Source organism: Balaenoptera physalus (genome assembly GCF_965194825.1).
Source record: "Balaenoptera physalus genome assembly, chromosome: 2".
In the NCBI taxonomy this organism is placed as follows: Eukaryota; Metazoa; Chordata; class Mammalia; order Artiodactyla; family Balaenopteridae; genus Balaenoptera; species Balaenoptera physalus.
Window position 1 is genome coordinate 179557598 of NC_138883.1, and position 21905 is coordinate 179579502.

Below are 21905 nucleotides of genomic sequence, written 5' to 3' on the forward strand. Positions count from 1 at the left end.
AGTGACAGTTTTACTTCTTCTTTTCTGTTTTGGATTCCTTTTATTTCTATTTTTAATATTTCTTATAGTACACTTCTGTTGATGATAAATTCTTCCAGCTTTTGTTACGTTTAAAAAAGACTTTATTTTGTGTCCTTGTTTTTGAAAAATATTTTTGCTAGGTGTAGAATTTTACATTGACTTTTTTTTTCCTTTCAGAACTTTAAGCATGTTGCCCCATTTTATTCTCACTCACATTGTTTCTGAGAAGAATCTGCTATCATCTTTATGTTGGTTTACCTGTATGTCATGTGTCTTTTTTCTTTGGCTGCTTTTTAAACTTTATTATTTTCACTGATTTTGTGCAACTTGATTATGATGTGCCTTGGTGCCGTTTTCTTCATGTTTCTTGTGCTTGAGGTTTGTTGAGCTTCTTGGATCTGTGGGCTCATAGTTTTCATCAAATTGGGAAATTTTTGAGCCATTATTTCTTCAAATACTTTCCTTTTCCCCTTCTCTTTCTACTGTCCTTGGAAACTACATTTTCACTGATATTTGGGCTACTTCAGGTTTTCCCACAGCTGCCTCAGGTGCTGTTAGTTTTTTTTAGTCCTTTTTCTTCTCTGTGTTTTAATTTGGGATATTTCCATGTCCTCAAGGAGAGTAATTTTTGCAATGTTTAATTTGCCTTTATTTACACTCAGTGTGTTTTACATTTCAGATACTGTAATTTTCACCTCTCAAAATTCAGTTTGAGTCTTTTTGTTCATCTCTCATGTCCCTACTTAACATGGTGATTCTTTCCTCTGGCTTCTTGCACGTACAAAATCCAATTCTAATTACAGTTCTAATATCATTGCTGCATGGATCATTGGACATCAGACCGTGAATTTTAATATGTTGAGTGTTGGATATCTTTTGTGTGTGTGTGTGTTTCTATAAATATTCTTGAGTTTCATTCTGGGATGCAGTTATGTTACTCTGAAACAAGTTGATCTTTTCAGTTCTTGCTTTTACACTTTGTTGGCAGGACTAGAGTAGGGCTAATTCTTCCCCGCTTCTGAGGCAAGACCCTTATGTTTATTCTACCTGACACCCTGTAAATTATGAAGTCTTCCACTCTGAGTAGGGGGATTAGGCACTATTCCTCACTGTGTGTGACCTTCAGAGATTGTTCCATCTTTCAGGTGTCCTTTTCCTGTCCTCAAGTAGGCTCCTTACACACAGGTGATGGTCAGTACGGCACTGGAGATCCAGGGGCACTGATGAAGGTCTCCAGAAGTCTGCCCCCTCCTCTCCAGTAATCTTCCCCGAGGACTCTAGTCATCATGGTCCCCCAGACTCCCAGCTCTGGCTCCCAACTCAGGGAGATGGCCACGCTTTGTGTGGGTTCTGTCTTCCTTCCTGCGCTGCAACCTGTAAACTCTCTCCAGGCAGCAAACTTTCTCCAGGCAGCAGGCTAGGACACCCTTAAGGCTAACCATTTTTGTTTTCCTTTCCTCAGTGATCACTGTGTTTTGTTTGTTGTCTGATGTCCGATGACTTGAAAGCCATTGTTTTTTATTTTTTTCTATTCTTAAATTACTTGAGACGGGAAGGTATATCCAGTCTCTGTTACCCTATCTTGGCATGAAGCAGAATTCTTATTTCCCTTTTAGATTTTCTCTTATATAATAAATTCATGGAAAGTGATAGCTGGTAGAGGTGAGTTATCCATCTTAAACACACGTTTTGCAGATGAGGAAACGAAGGGCCAGGTAAGTGAAGTTCCTAAAACCACACAATCATTATAGGGCATAACGTCATTTATGATTGTGATGTATAATTTAGTGCTGTTTCCACTAGATGAGTCAATTTCAAACCGCGTCTCATGGACCCTTAGGGTTTCTCCCAGGGAGAGACCAGCGCCTAGTACTCAAGGCCCTGGGGAAGGAGGGCAGGGAGTTGTCACTGAAGTCACCTACTTCAGTTAGAGTGGTTATTTTTTCCATTTTGTATACTGAAATTATGCATGAGATTGCTTCAAAAGAGCTTTTGGCTGCTTTAAAAAGAACTGAAAATTACTGCACTAGGCCATGCTGCCCTTTAATAGTTGTTTATGAAGCCCAGTAGGAGCCGTCCTTGTCGTATTTATTTAGCACTTTGCTTTTCTTTGATAGAAAGGTTTACAGAACAAGAATCTCTCCAGTAGGAATTAAGAATTCTAATCTTAATTCTTTGTACTCTGACAAGTTTAGTGCATATAAAAATCTGATATGAGAATGACTCTAAAAAATGACTTTTTTTTAGTCTAAGTTTTCCTTGGAGAGCTCTAGGCAATGCCTTTGCCCTTGAGGTGATTCAGGGGTCTTCTAAAATATTCACGAAGCACTTGGGGAAAACTGACTGTGCCTAGGAGGGTCTGAGCTAACAGAATGCGTGTATTCTCCCATGCCAGCTCTGCTTCACTAGAGTGAATCCACCCTGCTTCTGCTACCTCACTCCCACCCGACCCTGAGCAAAACGAATCCCCCCTTCTTTTTTTTTTTTTTTTAAATGAATTGACATGTTTTATTTATTTATTTATTTATTTATTTTTGGCTGTGTTGGGTCTTTGTTTCTGTGCGAGGGCTTTCTCTAGTTGCGGCGAGCGGAGGCCACTCTTCATCGCGGTGCGCGGGCCTCTTACTGTCGCGGCCTCTCTTGTTGCGGAGCACAGGCTCCAGACACACAGGCTCAGTAGTTGTGGCTCACGGGCCCAGTTGCTCCGCGGCATATGGGATCTTCCCAGACCAGGGCTCGAACCCGTGTCCCCTGCATTAGCAGGCAGATTCTCAACCACTGCGCCACCAGGGAAGCCCAAATCCCCCCTTCTTGAAAGCTAAAGGTGAGAAAAGATGAAAAAGACAGCTGCATGTAAAGCAAAAGCGCTAGATAATAATGGAAGTAATATCATTTTCATTTATTCAGCTTCTTATGTGCAGATTCTATTCTAAAAGCACATTAACATATATTCTTTCATTCAATCTTCTCTATTATCCAATGAGATGGGAATTGTCATTTTCTCCATTTTATAGATGAAGAAATGGGGTCTCACAGAGGTTAAGTAACTTGCCCCAAATCATCCAGGTCATAAGGAAAGGACCCAAGAAATCTGGTTCCAGGGTCTGTTCTCTTCACTCCCATTGCAAGGTCAAGCTGAAGTCCCCTGGGGCACATGTGGGCGTGGGCGCCTGTGCTGAAGGCTGTGTTCAAAGGGCTGAGTCTGGCTGAGGAGCTGCCTTAAGAGGCAGAGTCCCCATCTGGGACGCACGGACAGGACCGGGATGTGGCAGAGGGCACGCTTGTCTTGTGGACTGGCGCCCGTCCCTCCGGTCACAGCCCTCACACCCGCTCTTGAATTATGTCCCCAGTGCTGTACTTTTCTCCTTCGTCTTCATGATTTTCCAGCCTCTCGTACTGCCCTGGAAGCTCTTGCATATTCTTAATGTATCCCAATTAAACATTATTACTAGAAAGAGTTATAGTATATAAAGTTAAAACCAGATGATTTTGTGATTAAAAAATTGCATTGCTAATCTTTACATAGATTTTAACAAGGGTAGCTGTATTTTCCAAAGGTAATATTAGTTAATATTGCTTAATTTAGCTAATATGAATGGCATTTTATGCTCTGTGTGTGTATGTGTATACTTGACATTTTTAGAATTAAGAAAATTGGAACTAAAATACAGTTCCATTAAGTTTTGGGCTGAATTTAAACCTTTTCACTAATCTATAGCAAGTTTTTAGGTCTACATGAGCTATATTCCAAAAGTCCAAGATCTTTATACTATTTTTACATTTAAAAACATCTCCTACCACCAAGAGGCATACTTCTAGGTATTATTATAAATACCACTAATTATGACATCATAAAAGGAGAAATCCCTAATCAAAAAAATTAAATTGAAAATCTAAGGTTAACCTGGAAATTTGGGACAAAAGTCTCAGGCCTCTTAGTAGATCATGAATAAGAGTGTCCATTCTTAAAGTCATATGACTTCTTATGAGTCAGAACTCTCCTATCTCCTCACCCAATATCCTGAGTATCAGGCAGCAACCCTACCAGTTACTCCTGGGCCACGTGAGTGCACTGTGGTCCATTACAGCAGCCTTTCCCAAAGCATGGTCCACAGTCTACTTGCCTCGAAGCAATATGGGGCTTGTTTAAAAACACGTACGTTGCTTGGCCACACCCTAAATCGACTGACACGGAGTCTCCGTGAGCAATACCAGGAAACTGGGTTCTAACCAAGTTCCTAAGGTGATGCGGAAGCACACGGAAGTTTGAGAACCACTGATCCACGTGAGTTTCAATGGCAAGGGTGCCAGACCATCACTGACATTTGTCATCCTCTGACGCTCCAAAGTCAACCTGTTCAAAGAAAAAGGTTAGAGAACCCTGATGGTGACGAATCCATTGCATGGAAGCTTAACCCACCCAACAAATACTGATTGTGCACTTGGAATGCACCGGCGTGTGGCGTCATAATGAGCAGGAAGAGTGTGTCTCTGGTGGGTGGCAGGTACTTGTGGAACTCTGCTTTGCAGTACCTCTGCAAGCGTGAAGACAGTCTGTCTAGGACACTTTATTTGCTCCTCATCAAAGACAAGACAAGGAGGACCTTCTGCTAATACTATAAAAATATAATTTCCTCTAACTGAGACAGGCCTGAATTTATTTGTTACCTACTTTAAAATAGTATCTTCAAAGCTATAAGCTTTGAAACTAGGAATATAAGATCTGACACAGTATGCCAGACCCTTGGCCAATCCAGTTAATTTAATTGCCTTTGAAAGGATTCAAAGTATATGCTGTATGATTGTCCTATAGAATAGTGCTTCCTAAACTTTTTTCCTGTCATCAGGAAAACATTCAATGTTTGTTAATGGACAAAGCTATTTGTGGCCTGGAGGCAACTGGTCTGGGGCCTCTCCTGGCGCCGTGAGGACTGAGGGCTTGCTATTCAAAGTGTGGTCCCAGACACAGAGCAGCACAGAGGTGCTTGTTAGAAATGCACAACCTCAGACCCTATACCAGACCTACGGGATCAGAATCTGCATTTTAACAAGATTCCCAGATGATTCATATCCACGGTAAAGTTTGAGAAGCGCTGGATAAGGCACACCCTCTCCGGCAAACTTAGAAAAAGGAACCTGCAATATTGCAGATTGGTTGCCTTTACTAGCTATTCAAATTTGATATAGTTTAAACATTTTCTAAAAGTTGACTTAGGTGTAATTTTTATGCGATTATAAAACTTTTTATATAAATTGCTAAAATTCCTGACTTGGGATCAGAACATGTGGTCACTATAACTTTTCTAAGCCCTTCTTAGGTATTTCACCTATTTATCCCAAACCCCCCTTTAAACAAGAAAATCCTTAAATCTTCTACTCTCAGTATAAAGCAGGCTTTTATTTTCCCTGAAGTTGCTAACACCATAGTTGAAAAGGGCACACTTCTGTTCTAATATCCTGGAATTTGATGAACTAGTCCACATTTAGCCTACTAGTATTCTTAATTAATGTATTAAGTTTAAATGCTAAGGTTTATAGTTACCTCTCAAGTAATCATATATATGGAGAGCCACTTCCCATCAGCCAGTCATTTACTTTTCCACTCAGTTACACTGGGTAGCACACCACAGCATGCACTACTATAATGGTATTCATCCACTGCAGTGGTTTCCAAGGAAACAAATTATTATTATTATTTATTCAGCTGAATCTTTTCCTAACCCTCAGGATTTTCACACACAGATTTGTGTGCAGATAGGCTGTTTCTATTTTATTTTTAAGACTTTATACTCCCCAAGTGGCTTCAGCCTATTCTTTTTTTAACTATGACACTAGTTTCTAATTTATTCCAGAAATGGTTTTCTAATTTATTTTAGATACCAGTTTCTTATTTATTCTAGGGAATATATATTATTTTATATATAATTTCAGACATTTATTTACAAATTATACAGAATTTATCCAACTTCTGAAAAACTTATGAATGGATAATTTGGACATGAAACATTTTTTTAAGAATCCTCTACCTATTAGAGTGAAAATGAGTTGGGTCTATTACAAATGGTGCTTCTATGAGCATCCTTGACATGATTTTTTGGTGGACACAGCACTGATTGAGTGTATGCGGAGGAGAAGAAATGCTGGCTCAAAGAGTATATGTATAATTGGTTTTATAATTATTATTAAGTGATTACTTTTACTCCATTGACATCATGCCAGATGAAAGTTCAAATATAAAACTTGGATAAATATTTTTATTCAGAATTCTAATCAATTATCTGACATTCCCTTTCAGTTTATCATTTAAATTTATTTAAAGATTTTACTGTGAGAAATTGATTTCTACTTGAAGTTAATCTGTCTGGAAATGGTCCATGGTTTTATAGAATCTTTTAAAAGATAATTTTATATGCTTTTGAATTCTCCTTTTAACAAATTAATCCTTCACATGGTAGAAGATTGATAACTATTTGTGAAAAGAGGTGATTCCATCCTACTTCATCCTGATACATTGGTTATTCATTTATTGAAATCAGAGGAAAATATGCATTGCTAATTGGGGGCAAAACCTCTTAAAAACTGTAGTCAAGAATGACCACGTATGTTTAGTGCTGATTTAGGAAATGACTCCACCTTTGAAGGGGTACCCCTTTTTTCAAAGGAATAGAATAAAGATAAGAGTATACAGATTGTACACATAGGCAGGACCTGGCCTTCTACTCACCACTCCCAGAATTCAGGAGGAGAGGGTAGCACCGAGAGCTCCATAGCCCTCTTAGGCACTGTAGGAAGGACCTGGTCAACAGCAAGTACATGGGCAAAATAAGTGCCAGTGTGCTGAGGTTGTGAAGGAAACAGACAGGGTTGAATGAAGAGTCATAGAGGGACAGCCTACTTTAGACCAGGGAGTCCGAGGGAGCATCCTGGAGCAGGTGCATCTAAACTAAGATATGCAGGATAAAGAGAGAAGAGTTTACAGACAGCAAGTACGTGCAGAGGACATAAGGTGGGCGTGTGCTTAGCGTGTCCAGGGACCTGCAAGAAGAGCAGGGTGCCTGAGGCTGAGTGGGGGAAGGGAGAGTGACACAAGATGCGTTTGGAGAGCTGGATGGGGCTGGACCACGTGGGGCCTGCCGGGACACAGAAAGGAATTGGGGTTTTATTCTAGTGTACTGAGAAGCCGTTGAAAATGTTTAATTAGAACAGTGACACGATCCCATTTGTGTTTTTAGAAGATCTGTCTTGGAGGGGTGTAGAAAGTGGGTCAGAAAGAGTGGAAGCAAAAAGCCCTCTAGGGGCTGGTGAGCAGTCAGTGCCCAAGAACATGGCGGCCAAAACAGGACTTGGCTACAGACTGGAGGAGAGATTAAGGGAACAGGAAGAATTCGGGGTCCATTCGCAAACCTTTTTTTCCCTACTATAAAGAGGGAAATAATCATAGTGATAGCAGTTGCTCACAAGCCCATTTTCACTTTATTGTTTTATTTTTTATTTTTTAACCAAATATCACATTTATTCTTCACAGCAGTCCTATAAGATACTCAGCATTATTCCCATTATTCCCATTTTTACAGCTGAGGAAAGAGAGGCTCAGAAAGATTAAGCCCATTACCTAAGGTAAAGCAGTGTATTAAAGGACTTGAATTCTGATCTTTGAGGATTTGCCAGTATGTCATACTACACTTCATAATGGCTTTAACTTGAATACACGGAAAGTACATGCATATATATAAATTGTACACCTGCTTATGTATAGTTTGACTGATAAGTTTTTTGATTTATTTATTTATTTATTTATTTATTTATGGCTGTGTTGGGTCTTCGTTTCTGTGCTAGGGCTCTCTCTAGTTGCGGCGAGCAGGGGCCACTCTTCATCGCGGTGCGTGGGCCTCTCACCATCGCGGCCTCTCTTGTTGCGGAGCACAGGCTCCAGATGCGCAGGCTCAGTAGTTGTGGCTCACGGGCCTAGTTGCTCTGCGGCATGTGGGACCTTCCCAGACCAGGGCTCAAACCCATGTCCCCTGCATTGGCAGGCAGATTCTCAACCCCTGCGCCACCAGGGAAGCCCGACTGATAAGTTTTTAATCTAAAATGTTTTGGAAGTTTTGGCCTTTATGAAAGTCTGATTATAATAATTCACAAGGGCATTTTGCATAGATGTGTTAACTAGTGCTGGTAAAGAAAGTCCAATAGTCACTGACTGATTTTGAAAAAACTCAACCAGAATATAATGTTCAAAATCTTTTAATACCTCATGACTGGATCTTACAGTAGGTCTCAGAGAAATGGTGTTTACAAGTCGAATAATTCACTTCTAGGAGAGATTTATGATAGCTTATGGCTAATACATATGTTCCAGAAATTGGGCCTTAGTGAATACAGTTACAAATTAACTGTATCATGTGGCAAATGCTTGATTTCTTCCTTTCTTAAAAATATGATTTCAAGGTCCCTGGCCTTCATTCTATCTTTTTTTTTCTGTTTATTTATTATTTAAACATCTTTATTGGAGTATAATTGCTTTACAATGTTGTGTTAGTTTCTGCTGTATAACAAAGTGAATCAGCTATACATATACATATATCCCCATATCCCCTCCCTCCCACCCTCCTTATCCCACCCCTCTAGGTGGTCACAAAGCACCGAGCTGATCTCCCTGTGCTATGCGGCTGCTTCCCACTAGCTATCTATTTTACATTTGGTAGTGTATACATGTCCATGCCACTTTCTCACTTTGTCCCAGCTTACCCTTCCCCCACCCCGAGTCCTCAGGTCCCTTCTCTACATCTGCGTCTTTATTCCTGTCCTGCCCTGAGGTTCATAAGAACCCTTTTTTTTTTTTTTTAGATTCCATATATATGTGTTAGCATACGGTATTTGTTTTTCTCTTTCTGACTTAACTTCACTCTGTATGACAGACTCTAGGTCCATCCACCTCACTACAAATAACTCAATTTCGTTTCCTTTTATGGCTGAGTAATATTCCATTGTATCTATGTGCCACATCTTCTTTATCCATTCATCTGTCAATGGACACTTAGGTTGCTTCCATGTCCTGGCTATTGTAAATAGTGCTGCAATGAACATTGTAGTATATGACTCTTTTGGAACTATGGTTTTCTCCAGGTATATGCCCAGTAGTGGGATTGCTGGATCATACGGTAGTTCTATTAGTTTTTTAAGGAACCTCCATACTGTTCTCCATAGTGACTGTATCAACTTACATTCCCACCAACAGTGCAAGAGGGTTCCCTTTTCTTCACACCCTCTCCAGCATTTATTTTTCCCATTTTCATTTTAAACTTTACCAAATAATTTGGAGTCACCCCTTAAATGAAAATTAGCAAATATTAGACTATTAGACAATAATACGAGATTGCAGTGCTTTTCTTAGACTAACAGTTAATATGAATAACTGTATATATTTTTATAAAATGTATATTGCAGCATAAACTCTTCTTAAAACAGAAACCAATTACTTAGTGTTTTCTGCTGGGCTAGGTGCTCTCACTGTATTCACAGTCACCCTGTGACACAGGCATTACTGTCCCCATTTTAAAGATTGGGAAGCTTTAGTTCAACAGTCTCAGTGATGTGCCCCGTGTCCCACAGATAGAATGCAGGATCCATTAGGATTCAATAAATTACAGGTAACACAACTCAAATAAGCTAAGGCACCAAAGGGGATAGGTGGGCGTTTGACAGAGCTCATGGGCCAGAAAACAGCAGAGCCCTAGGAAGACGCTGGAGAAAGGACCAGCTAAAGATGCTTTTTAGAATCTCTTCTTTCATCTGTCACCTCAGTTCCTTTCTGTATGTTTCATTTTATTCTTTCTCTGTGAGCCGGCTGTGTTTCTCCACATGTGTCTCCACTGTTTCTGCTAGGTTTCCCCTCCAGTCACCCAGGGAGGTCACATATTATTGTCACTTTCAATTCAAAAATCTCAAGGAAAGGAATCTGACTGGCCCAGTTTGGGAAAAGTACCCACCCTTAGTCCAATCAGCTGTGGACAAGAAAACAGTGTGGTATCTTAGCAAATGGCTCCCAAGGCGGCCCCTGGGGGTGAGGGGCAGGGACAGTTCAGGGCATTCCTGGTGAGCTGGGAAGACGGTGTAAGGTGCACACGAATGTGTCAAGCCATGGTTTAGATTTCTGGACCAACTAACATGAGAAGTTGTTGGCTCAGTGGACATTCACTGTATTATCATGTTATTATTGGCGGTGTTTAGAGTTATATATACTTTTGTTATGACATTATCATGGCAAGGCTTTCAAAGACGTATAGAGGGCATTTTACCCAACACTTCTAAAATGTTGTGCCTTGTTTGTTAAAATTATAAATTCCTGCTAACAGCTTTGGCCAGCTTTATTTATTATTATTATTTTATTTTTATTAAAGAACTCTTTCACAAGGCAAGCTCTGTGAGTTAAATGGATGTAAATTATAAAATGTGAGACGTAATTATTTATAATTTTTTATTGAAAATATTCCAGATCTAGCTATTGCCAAGTGCTGGTATGGATTTAGCATTCTGAAATTTAAACAGTAACTTTTGGCTCTTTTTTTGTCAGATACTTTGTGATTAAACTATTAAACTGTCAACCTAAGTTTAAGAAAAGACACTCCTTCACCATTTAAAAACCTATGCAAAACAGTCTTCATTTTATGCACATATAAACCTGTGAAGCATTCACATGTTGGTTTTGGGATTTTAAACTTGGCAAATTACAGATTCTTATTTTTGTATCTGTCACTGATGGCTCCAAACTGTAAATTGAAACCACAGGGTTTATCTGGCACTCACACCAAGCTAATGCTTTTCCTTTGCTTTAAATTAGCTGCTACTTTATGATTAAGAAAGATGCACAAGATGGCAAATAACATCAGAACAATAATATATCCAAATCACTGTCAACTATCCAAAGGCTGCTTGAATTTTTGGCTGTTTAAAAACCAAACACCTGTCCATCCTGTTGTGTTCAAAAACTTCACAGCAAAAGGTGAACACACTAATGTTTTTAAATTTTCGTTTAGTTTAGAGGAACCCAATGAAAGGTAAAGACAAAAAGTCATTTCCATCTGAGTGCATGAAAGACCTCTCATGTGTGAGCCTCCCTTCCTGAGTTGGGTGAAGCCGGAAACCATGACCTTGACATTTTTACAGCTTATTACTCATATATCCTAATAACTTTGCAATAGAATCACTGCCAGATAAGAAACAATTTAGGGTTAAGGGGTGTTGGAGTCCACAGAATTTAGATTCGAGGCTGGAGAAATCAGTCTTTCTCTTAACCTAATCATGTCACCAAAATTAGGAACATCAGGCTACATTACAGTTTTTCTGATCACAAATAAAAGAATATGACAGGACTGGGTAGTTTATCTTGTCTAAACTGTACAGTCCAGGACTCCTCAAATTTAAATACGTTTGGCTATCAAGGCGCTAGGTTGGCATAAGATGCTCTTGGAACACGTTAGAGCATCTCTCGGTCTCAGAAAACGACACTTTTCCTGCCGAGCTGTAGGTCCGTCGGAGTCCTTCAACAGTAGCTCTGCCCCACAGCTTTTTTGGTGATAAATGATCCATTTCAAATAAATGAAATTGCAGCCAACTCTGCAGAAATAATCACCTTCTAAAAAAAGAGAGCCAGTTTGGGAGGGTCAAAAATGCACAAACAGTATGGTAAAATAAAGTATACGCTGCTCCTTTTAATGGAAAAGATTGCTACTGGTTACGTTTGCCAAATTCAATCAGCCTGCCAAAGAGTCGAGGAATCTGGCGGGGCTTCTAGAGAGCAGTTCCATGTTTCATCTGTATTTCTTCTCTGTATTTATCTAGCTTCAGAAAATGCTGGGAATGTTTTTTCCTTCCGACTTGGCCCTTTTTTGAAACCACAGAAATACACCGGGCAGCTTCTCGTCATTGTTTGGTTACTTACAGAACTGTCCGTCTTTAAACTTGTGAGAAATAGATTGTTTCCATTGGAAATTTATAAAAAGCACCAACAAATGTTTGTTTCCATTTTCTGAAATTTATCTCGGGGGCAAAAGAGAAAAAAAATCAATTTTATTAATTGGCAGCTACTGGACTCAATACACAAAGGCAGGAGGCCAGCTCATTATTTTTGGCCTCCAGCTGACCCAAAATAGTTTTCTCGTATAAGAAGCTATTCACAGATGCTAGACATAAGAATTAATAATAATAATGGTATTTCAGACTTCATGAATAAGTAGTTTTTGGCACTCAGAAAATATCTTCTGTTTTACCCTTGAAAACAGCAATCCTGTTATATACAAAAAGTAAACAGTGCTTGAATTAGCATGTTGAAGTCTTTAAGGTACCAAAAATATGCATGCATTAACATTCCGTTCTAAGGCTCCTTTTTTTCACTTCCTTCAGGATCAATCGTTTTTGGTTTTTTTTTTTTATTATTAAAAAAATACAAAACTCTTCAGTTCATAGAGGGTGTGATCTCTGTATTTTCCAACCCATTTCCATGCTGTACGATGTCTCCCTTTGAAATGTCTTTGGACACAAATTTAAAAGTATAGGTGCTCAACAAAAGTTACATTTTTGAAATCAGCTTAATTATAGTGTATGCATATTTAAATTAGAACAGCGATTTCTGTGGTTAAGGAGTGATCAAACATAATGGCTTCTGCTTCTGGCTAACAAGTCAGGACTTGTTTATAATATCCTAGTTTGCAATATGCTTTCAGTTTTTCAATCACTTCATTCTCTAAGTCTTTGTTTACCTGTGAGTAAAAGTAAGAAAAATATTTCTAAAGTTTAAGCTAACATTCTTTATAACCCAAGTTTAAAGTCTGAATCCCTGAGGAGGAAAAAAAATCAGAAAAGCACCCCTAAACTCCATTTACAGCAAGGAAAACCGACGTGCAGTTTGAGGGGGTCTCTTTACAATGTGCGGCTTAGTATTTATACCTCTGCTTATCATAAGAGCTAACTTAAAATGTGCACAGTAACTACTGGAAATGTTGATATTTTTCACTAGACCATGATTGTCTGATTGGGGGGAAATCTGATCAAGTTTTTGTGAAATTAAATTTCTAAGGTATTTTTTCTCTTAGATGGTCACTTGCCAATGAAACTACACTTGTCAGAATGTTGACCCGATATTTTTCATTCCAATTTGCATGCAGAGAAGTAAAAATGAAAGCCTCTTTGAAGCTTGTCATCTTTGCCAAAGAAGGGTAGAAACACTCATCCAAGATGTGTTGCTGGTCACCTAGAGACAGGTCTGGGAGAGACGCCCACGTGTGGTCAGAGGGCAGCACAGGTGGAAATGTGGTGTCCTCCCTGTGACCGGGAGAGGCAACAAAGTTGCTGGCTTGCTTAAAGTGAAACTGTGTGTTGACAACAAATTATCCTGTATCTATCTGGACATACACCTTTCTTGTGCCAGACTATGCCCTCAGCTTTGCTTGTACAAGTCCTGGAAATCCTCACAGTGGGACTGTTTGGGACCTGGAAGGGGGCACTGAAGAGCCTGACTGAAGCCACACTGGGTCCAACTTTTTTCTGCAAAACCAGGGCAAGTCCCCATGTACGTATATGTGTATACATATATACATATGTATATTTTACATATCTGACAAAGGACTTGTAGTATTCAAATTACATAAAGAATTCTTACAACTCATTAAGAAGATAAACAACTCAATTAAAAATTCACAAGATATCTGGATGCTTCAGCAGAGATATATGGATGGCAAACACAAGTACATGAAAAGATGCTCAATAACACTAGCCATCAGGGAAATGCAAACCGAGACACAACCACATACTTATCAGAATGGCTAAAATCGAAAAGACTGACAATAGTAAGTGCTGACAAGGATGTGGAGGACCTGGAACCCTCCCACACTGCTGACAAAAATGCAAAATGATACAGGCCCCCCCACCCCCGGAAAACAGTTTGCCAGCTTCTCAGAAAGTTAAGCATGCCACACAGCCTTGCACCTCCAGTCCCAGATGCCTATCCAAGAGAAACACGGCAATGTGTATACACGCAAAGATCTCTCTGTGAATACTTTCAGCAGCATTATTCCTAGTCACCCAAACATAGAAACAGTCAAACTGTCCCTCAACAGGTGAGTGGATCAACAACTGTAGGTGCCTTCGTACCATGGAATACTACTCAGCAACAAGAAGGAACAAACCAGTGGCACGTGCCACAGCACGAACAAGCCTCAGAACCACTGGGCGAAGTGAAAGAAGCCCCAGGCTGAGTCGTGACTCACTAAACTATCCTCATTAGGCGTGACTGTTATTAAATTGGTCCTCCATGCTTCAGCACCATTTCAAGTTTTAGCTCTGCTAACTGTTCAATTAAATTAATAATAGATTAATCAGAACTTAATTATTAATCATCAGTTGATAACCCTTATCATTAATAATTAAATCAAAACCACTAGTATGGCTTACCCATATTTTTCGTATTCACTGAAATCCTAAGAGAAGTGATGTCCTATCATAAAAAGAATGATCTGGTAGTGAGCCATGAAAACAAGGATCCTGTCAGCATGTAGACACTCAAGCTACCACAAGCCATTTTGCAAGAATGAGAACATCAGAATTTTCTGATGTACTTTTTATAGGATATAGCCAGTGATTTGTATGCCAATTTAGGTAGGTTTTGAAATCATTTTAGGTGGCATAGATACATAATATAATACATATAAGTATAATTTAGACAGATATCCTAAAGTTAGTTCACTAATACAATGTAGAAAATGGATAAATCTGAGGGAGAAACCTACTCCTTAAATAAACAACACAGGGTACAGAGAAACGAGCTTGTGTTTGGTGCCAGACTAGACCTGGGTTTGAGTCCTGGCTGTGGGTACAGCGTCAAGCCACCCAGCTTCCCTGGCTGTGTCTTCACCGCTTCTGTAAGGATAACACGAAGAGGATGAGAGGAGAAGGATGAACGTCTGGAGAGAGATTCGTGTATATGAAGAGCCTGGCTGACGGGGGGGTATCCAAATGCTGCCGCCGTTCTCGTGAGGCGCAGAGTTCTGCTGAGCCGGCTGGACGCTGTGAGTGTGGGTAGGCGTCTTTCTGAAGTGCTCCTCCCTGGAACCAAGTCCCCTTTCCGTGCGCCGAACCGACTCAGACGGCAGCTCTCAAGGCCTCGGCCTCCACCTTTTCAGTGTAGACAAGAATCTGAGGTGCTGGCTTCCAGCAGCATTTCTCCTGAGGGGCTGAGTGCCACGTGGATGGGCCCTGCATCCTTGGCAGGATCTGACGCTCCGCAGAGAGGCCGCTGGCAGGTCCGTGCCACCCTCGAGAGTGGCTCGGTCCTCCTGCGACTTGGCCAGGGCGCAGGCCACACTCGTGGCTACAGCTGTGACTGTGCCGGTGCGGCCATGTCTGCACCCCAGGCTGTGTGCTTCGTTGGGACCTGTGACCGTCGTAAACTCAGAGCACAGCCGAGGGTCACTGCGGGGGAAGGCTGAATAATACAGGATACTCCAGGTTTCTGTCTATAGCCGCCAAAACCTTTCTGTTGAAACGTAAGCTCTCAGGCAATTTCTTCAGAGGCCATATGACTCAGCTGTGTGTCCTCTGAATGCAGAATTTGGATTGTCTGGATAATTAAATGGGAGACTCACTGGGAAGCCTTGTCTTGTGTCCACCCCGAGCCAGCCTTTTCTGCAAGCAAATTCTCCTAAATCTGCCCTTGCACCTTCTACAACACTAACATGGTTTCCTTTGCTTTGAGCAAGACCTTGCGTAATCCCAGAAGCCGAGTCCTGCCTGCCTCTCTGCCACCATCTGGCCCCTCCCGCAACCCACCTTGTGGCACGGACGGCTAAGGACGGTTTCAGCACAGCACAGAATATGGCTCTCAGCCTCCCCTGACTCTCGCTGTGACCACGGGGCTAAGTTCTCCGGGATGGGATGTATGAAGCAGTGATGTGGGCCACTTTGTTTCTTGCCCCACGTCAAGGATGCACGCGTGTCCCTGGGTCCCTCTCCTAGGCTGAGGGGTAGAGGCCACTGGGGCAGCTTTGGACTCAAGAGTTTAGCCAACACGTTGAAGATGGCAGGGCTGTGCTACCAGCCCTGGACCATCTGCAGCGTTACACAAGGGAAGACAAACTTCTAGGTTGTTTAAACCACTAAATTTGGGTAAGGGTTAGGGTTAGGGCTTGAGGGTCTTTGTGTGAAAGCTGTTTATCCTGGACTCAAATGAATATACTCATGGGACCTGGCTTGGTGGCAAGCATTGTCTACTTTTGTGTGAAGTAAAGCCTGCTCTCCGGGGCCAGCCCCCAGCCAGGATGTACGAGTGGAGAGCAGGGGGGGCGGTGAGGGGCGCGCCGCCACTTCTCTGCGGGCGCCTCTGCGCTCGGCGGGTCCCTGCCAGGTGGTCCCATCGCTCCTCCCCTGCCTCGGATGCCACTCAGATGCCCGCCCGCAACACACTGTGCCGTCCACGCCCGTCTCTCAGGTTTCAGATGCACTCTTCTTCCTCAGGGGTGTCTGCTTCCAGCCCTGCCCCCATCTGTGCGCGCCTAAGACTTGGACGTCTCTTCTCCCCGCTGTCATGATGGAATTGTTGGTCTCAGGAGACTGTGCCTCCTGACGACAGAAGCCATGCCTGTCTCGTCCACTTCGGCACTCCCAGGCACAGTTCGTGCCACGAAGCAGAACATAGTAAATATTTGTCGAATGAAGCAATGAACCTCTCCCCATCTTCAGTCCTGCCACATAACATAATATCCAAATATCCAAATATTCTGCAAATGTGCAGACCAAATAAAAAGTATTTGACAGAGGGAAACATGTTACAATATTTTTCTTCTACACAGCCACAGAGCTCAAACTGTTTTAAGTTGTGAACAATATAGAAAAGGGCTGAGTTCCTCTGATGCAGTTGGTTTTCAAGTCTGTATTTTCCCCGCTGCTAGAGAAGTTTAATTTTTCTCTTTGATTTTTTTTTTTTTTTTTCAGTCTGTACCCTGGAAAAGTGAGGTGATAAATACAGGCAATCATTGCAAAGTATGACTATTGCTGGGTGCTAATGTTTTCAAATTGCTGATGATTTTTAGCGACACCACAAACTGGCTGCGCCGTCGGAAGCATCTGGCAGTCATAACTGGCAGCAGGAAATCAGACTGTGAATTTAGAAGTCACGGCACCATGTTTGGGAATGAACCTGAGTCACCTCCAAATATGTCATGGTCATGTAGCTGGGGGTTCGGAGTGAATTGAACTGCCCTCTATTATGTATTTTGTGGTACATAAAACACTTCAGAAAGCATGGCTGGGCCATGGAGAAAGCTAGGCTGCTGCACTTAAGGTAAAAATTCCATCACAGACTCCGCCTGCCACTGCCAAGTCGGCAAAGCCATTTTGCACTGACACTTGCTTCTTATAACCCTCAAACTTTATTGAAATAATTTAAAAAATTATTTCTATTATTTATTCCTCTAATGCTCATTAGGATAATTTTCACAGCAACTGCCTATGTCAGAGTAAACTGACAGGCTGAAAAAGAGACGTTTAGTTTCACTGCATGAGAGCTTTAACATACCACTGGCTCATGGAGAATAAGATTCACACTGTTAACGCATCCTCCTGAAATGCATCTTTAACTCGTTTTGCCTTACGTATGAAGCAATAAAGCTGGAGGGGGAAAATTAGCACTGCTGGTTACCTGTATTTGGGTAATCCATGAAATGTGCTCACAGATAAACTTATGGGCTCCTTGATTGCCCCAAAAGGAGCAAACTGGTCATTATGTAGATTTCTAGGGCATTTGTGACAAAGTTCTACACCAAAGCAATTCAGAAGAAGTGTGTGTGTGTGTGTGTGTGTGTGTGTGTGTGAGGCACAACAACACGGGGCGGGGAGGGTGAGCTTTGTTATGCTTAGGGAACCTGGCAAGGGGATAGGGACAAGGGACAGAGTAGAGACAGGAAGCAGCTGTCCCTTGGCAACACTCTTCCAGGGTCAGTACTAGGAAGAATCTTATGGAACAATTTGAAAAGCAGCATACACAGTGGAGTGCAGTCTGTGAACACAATATAAGCTGTTAGGAATGTTAAATCAGAGAGATCCAGTCGTTGTGCCCAAAAGAGTGGAAAGAAGGACGGATAAGTTTTATCTTGTACCAGAGAAAAATAACTCAAGTACATTTGAAAAGGTATTTAAAAAGGGGTCTGAGTGGGAATGAGTGGAAGAATCAGCGGAGTGATTTCAAAACCTTCTCAGCCTTGTTTGTTGCTGGAGCTGAAATATGCAGAGCATCTTAACTTCAAAATGGTGTTGGTGGGCATAACCTCTGAGGATACACAGAGAAAGGAAGGGATTCAGCCTTCAGGAGGAGCTCTGAGTGTGCTGGACTGCAAGTCCAACATGGTGCAGGGGCAGTGGTGCACCACTGGTGGAGATGAATGTCTAAAAGGTCAGCCCCGGCCGGGGCCTGGTCCCCACAGATTGCACTCGGTCTGCAGCGGACCCACGGGGAGCATTTGCAGAAACAAAGAGGCCCCTTTGAGTGGAATCGTTGCAAGTGGAGCCAGTTGACTGTGACTGCAGATGTCGGCGCTGGGTGTGGGCGCGATGGCCTGAGGGAATGCAGCACCAGGGGTCCAGGGTCCGGGCCAGAGCAGCTCCTTCTCCACGCACGCTTCTGACAAAAGGGCGGCGGTGTTCGCGATGGGTGAGAGCATGGGACCTAGAGCTTACGTTCATATCCTGGCTTTCCCAAGCTCTGTGACTTTGGGCAAGTGACTCAGTCTCTCTATGCTGCAGTTTCCTCATCTGTAACACTAGAAAATTAATAATATATAACTCTGCGTCTGTCAGGAGTGTTAAGTGAATTAGCATATACAGGGCACTTTGATGGTGTCTCATACGCGGTGAGCGCTAACCACTGGTTGACGTGTTGGTCACTGTCACTATCATTCCCTTCCTTCTCGCGGGACACCCACCCTCCCTGCCTTTCCTGGATCCACAATGGTGCAGTGGGTGGGGAACGTCATTTCTGGTGGAGGTTGGGTGGTGATGAACTGAGAAAAGCCTGCCTGAGCTTTAGCTTGTGTCCTGCCTAGGCTTTGCTTTGTGAAAAGGGAGAGAGGCCTCCCCCACCACCTGTTCCTTGAGTCTGGGGACGCGGGGCTTGTAACAACCCAGAAAGCTGGGTCCTCTGGCCCGAGGCGGAGGGAGGGCTGAGCCCCGGGCTGCCCGCCACATGCCTCGCTGCTCGCCCTCTACCCGCCTCGCGGGCTGCACCGTGACTTCCTCACATCACGTCGCAGGTGACCAGCAACATCTTTTCCTGGTAGACAAGGAAACAAAGACCTGCCCACCTGTGCTCATCACGTCCAAAAGGATGTGATAGAGGAGATATTCATTTAAAAGGAAAATCTTGCCCGAAGTGTAAGATATACACTGAAGAAAGCTAGATTAACACAAAATAAGTATTGACACAATAAGCGACTTTAGTACCTCGGATCCACACTGACATTAAAGCAAGACTGAAAGGATGACTTTATTAACATGTTTGATCAGGAGCTCTGGGCTGTCCTGGAACAGGCTCAGGAATACAGACCATCCAGCTCCCTCGGGAGGGTCCTGAAGTCGGTCACACAGAAGCGACGTTCCGCACGTACCATTTCAGGGCGGCCCCAAAGACCTTCCTAAATCCTGAGTCCTAATGTGCTGCCTGAGATGTACCACTTTGGTATATAATTTGAAATTTTGTAAGCTAAAGATTTAGCCTAAAAACAAACTTTGAAATCCAGGAAGCATAAGCAAGGCTATCACTCATTTAAAACTGAGCAGGAATGTGTTTAAACTGTTCTTTTTCTGAGTGTCTGGCTGAGACTATCAAAACTGAGGGGACGGCAGTTTTTCGGGTTGTGGGGCAATTGTTGGAGGAGCGAATGCGGACAGAGAAGACCTGTGTGGAAGGAGCAGCCAAGGGAGCTGTGCTGTTGTGAGAACGGAAATAGAGAGGGGAGGAGGTCAAAGGTTATGAAGATAAGTGGTTTGTTGTGTATCACAGAACTGGAGACAGTAGCCTGAGGGTCCGTATGGGGGACGGAGGGGCAGGCAGAGCTCTAGGAGCCCATGCCCTGCTTTCCCTTCCGACGCTCCCTGTTGCCTTGCACGGGATGTTTATGTATCAATCTATGTGAATTTCGTACAAGAGTTAAGTTTTTGTTTGGGGGAAAAAAGGAAAAGAGTTCTTCCACTCTTTAAAAGTTTCTGGGAGTTTCTACTGCTAAGTCTTCCTAGAACTTTAGAAAGATTATATGAATTTATGTATTAAGAAAGAGATTACTAAATCATATAAAGTTTGATGACCAATTTCAGATGTGCAAGAAAATATATCAAAGCTTTTCAGAGTTTAATGGATTTATCTGTTTTTGAGAACTACATTTAAAAGAAAGACGCTAAGAATCACTGCATAGCTAAGAAATGCTTCCACTTAAATTGAAACAAACAGTTTTCAAAAAATTATATAGGTATGACTTTTACATAGTACATCTAGACATTAAACGTTCTTCCAACTCAGGACACTGGTAATAAAAATTAGAGGAAATATACCTGAAACAAAAAATGCATCTGCATTTGGTAGAGACATATTTCATCATTCCCATTTGTACTATTAGCTTTCAGTCCTTAATATTCTTATTAATATTGCAAGATACCTCCAGGATTAATAAAATTATATTTCTCTTGCTACTTACTATTTTATGATAAATGTGTGTAAATTTTGCTTCTGAATATGCTTATGCCTGGAAATGAGATTTTATATTGTTAATTCTTACATCAATTCATAGTGATAAATACTTGGTAAATTTTTTTTTTTTAAAAAAGAAAGGAAAAGAGTTCCACTGCTGAAAAAATTTTTTTATTTAATCGCTGGCCTAGATACCATGCTTAGAGCCAACCCTGCAGTTCTGAACAGCTAACTTGGTAAAAATAATGCAAGATGGGCTCTGAAATGAACATGGTCTTTGCCAGAAGGGGAAGAAGGATCATTCTGTTATAAAACTCATTCCATTTCTTTCTCTGAAATTTGAAGTTCTTGTATAGATGAGACTAAGAAGTATCACTTTATACAATTTTAGCAAAATGAGAAGATGAAAATATGTTAGTTATGTATTAAAACTTTTTAGAGGGTTATCACAGTTTTTTTCAAAGTTGGTAGAAACATTACTTTGTGAAATTTTGTGGTAATATTTTTTAGGTCCCATTTTTAAAGATCTTAGATGTCAGAGAGAAGTTTTTAAAAGAAATGAAGGAAGCACACTTTTGACTTATTCCTGCCCACAAATTGTATCAGAGAAGGAAAACATTCCCGAGATGGGTAGCAAGTGCCGAGACTGCCTTTTAGGTACACTTGATACCAGTAGGGTGTGATGGAAGGGAGGGCAGAAGAGGCCTTGAGAATGAGGTTAAGTCAACTGGAGTTTAAGAAAAGCAATCATTGGGCCAAAAGAATCTTTCACTTAAGGTTATTTCCCAAGAAATTAGTCATTTATTTTCAACCTTCTGAGCTTAGTTCCAACTTAGTAGGAGCAGGGAAAGCTATTTCTTTGACACTGAAGAAGAAAAATTGTGGCTCTTTTCTCCAGCCTTGTGCTTTATTTTTCCATATTAATCTGCTTTTGAAAGCTAAAAAGAAATCAAAATAAAGTTGGGAAAGTGGTTTAACTAAAGGGTTTTTTTTTTTTTCCTTTTCAATTCTTTGGCTTCGTCTCCTCTGGATATCTTTCCATGTTTACTCCTATGGGGAATGAATTCTCTATCCAATGAGGTATTTTAAATATTAACATGTTTTTGGTTTTGAATTCCTTCTAATAATGTGCCAATTTTTAGAGATAAATATAAATGCA

The 21905-nt window shown here is 41.5% G+C and overlaps 1 protein-coding gene and 1 long non-coding RNA gene across 12 annotated transcripts in view; one reads left to right on the top strand and one right to left on the bottom strand.

Annotated features, from left to right (window-relative positions):
• The window catches only part of LOC309654645, a 619568-nt gene that overhangs the window by 485166 nt on the left and 112497 nt on the right, over positions 1 to 21905 (bottom strand). For 2 of the 3 annotated variants that reach the window (XR_014260370.1, XR_014260371.1), the window contains exon 6: positions 7791 to 21905. This exon is cut by the window's right edge. This is a non-coding gene — a long non-coding RNA (uncharacterized lncRNA). The other variant, XR_014260369.1, reaches the window with a different exon arrangement.
• ODAD2 (outer dynein arm docking complex subunit 2) overlaps positions 1 to 21905 on the top strand; it is a 244256-nt gene that overhangs the window by 190146 nt on the left and 32205 nt on the right. The window lies entirely within an intron of this gene.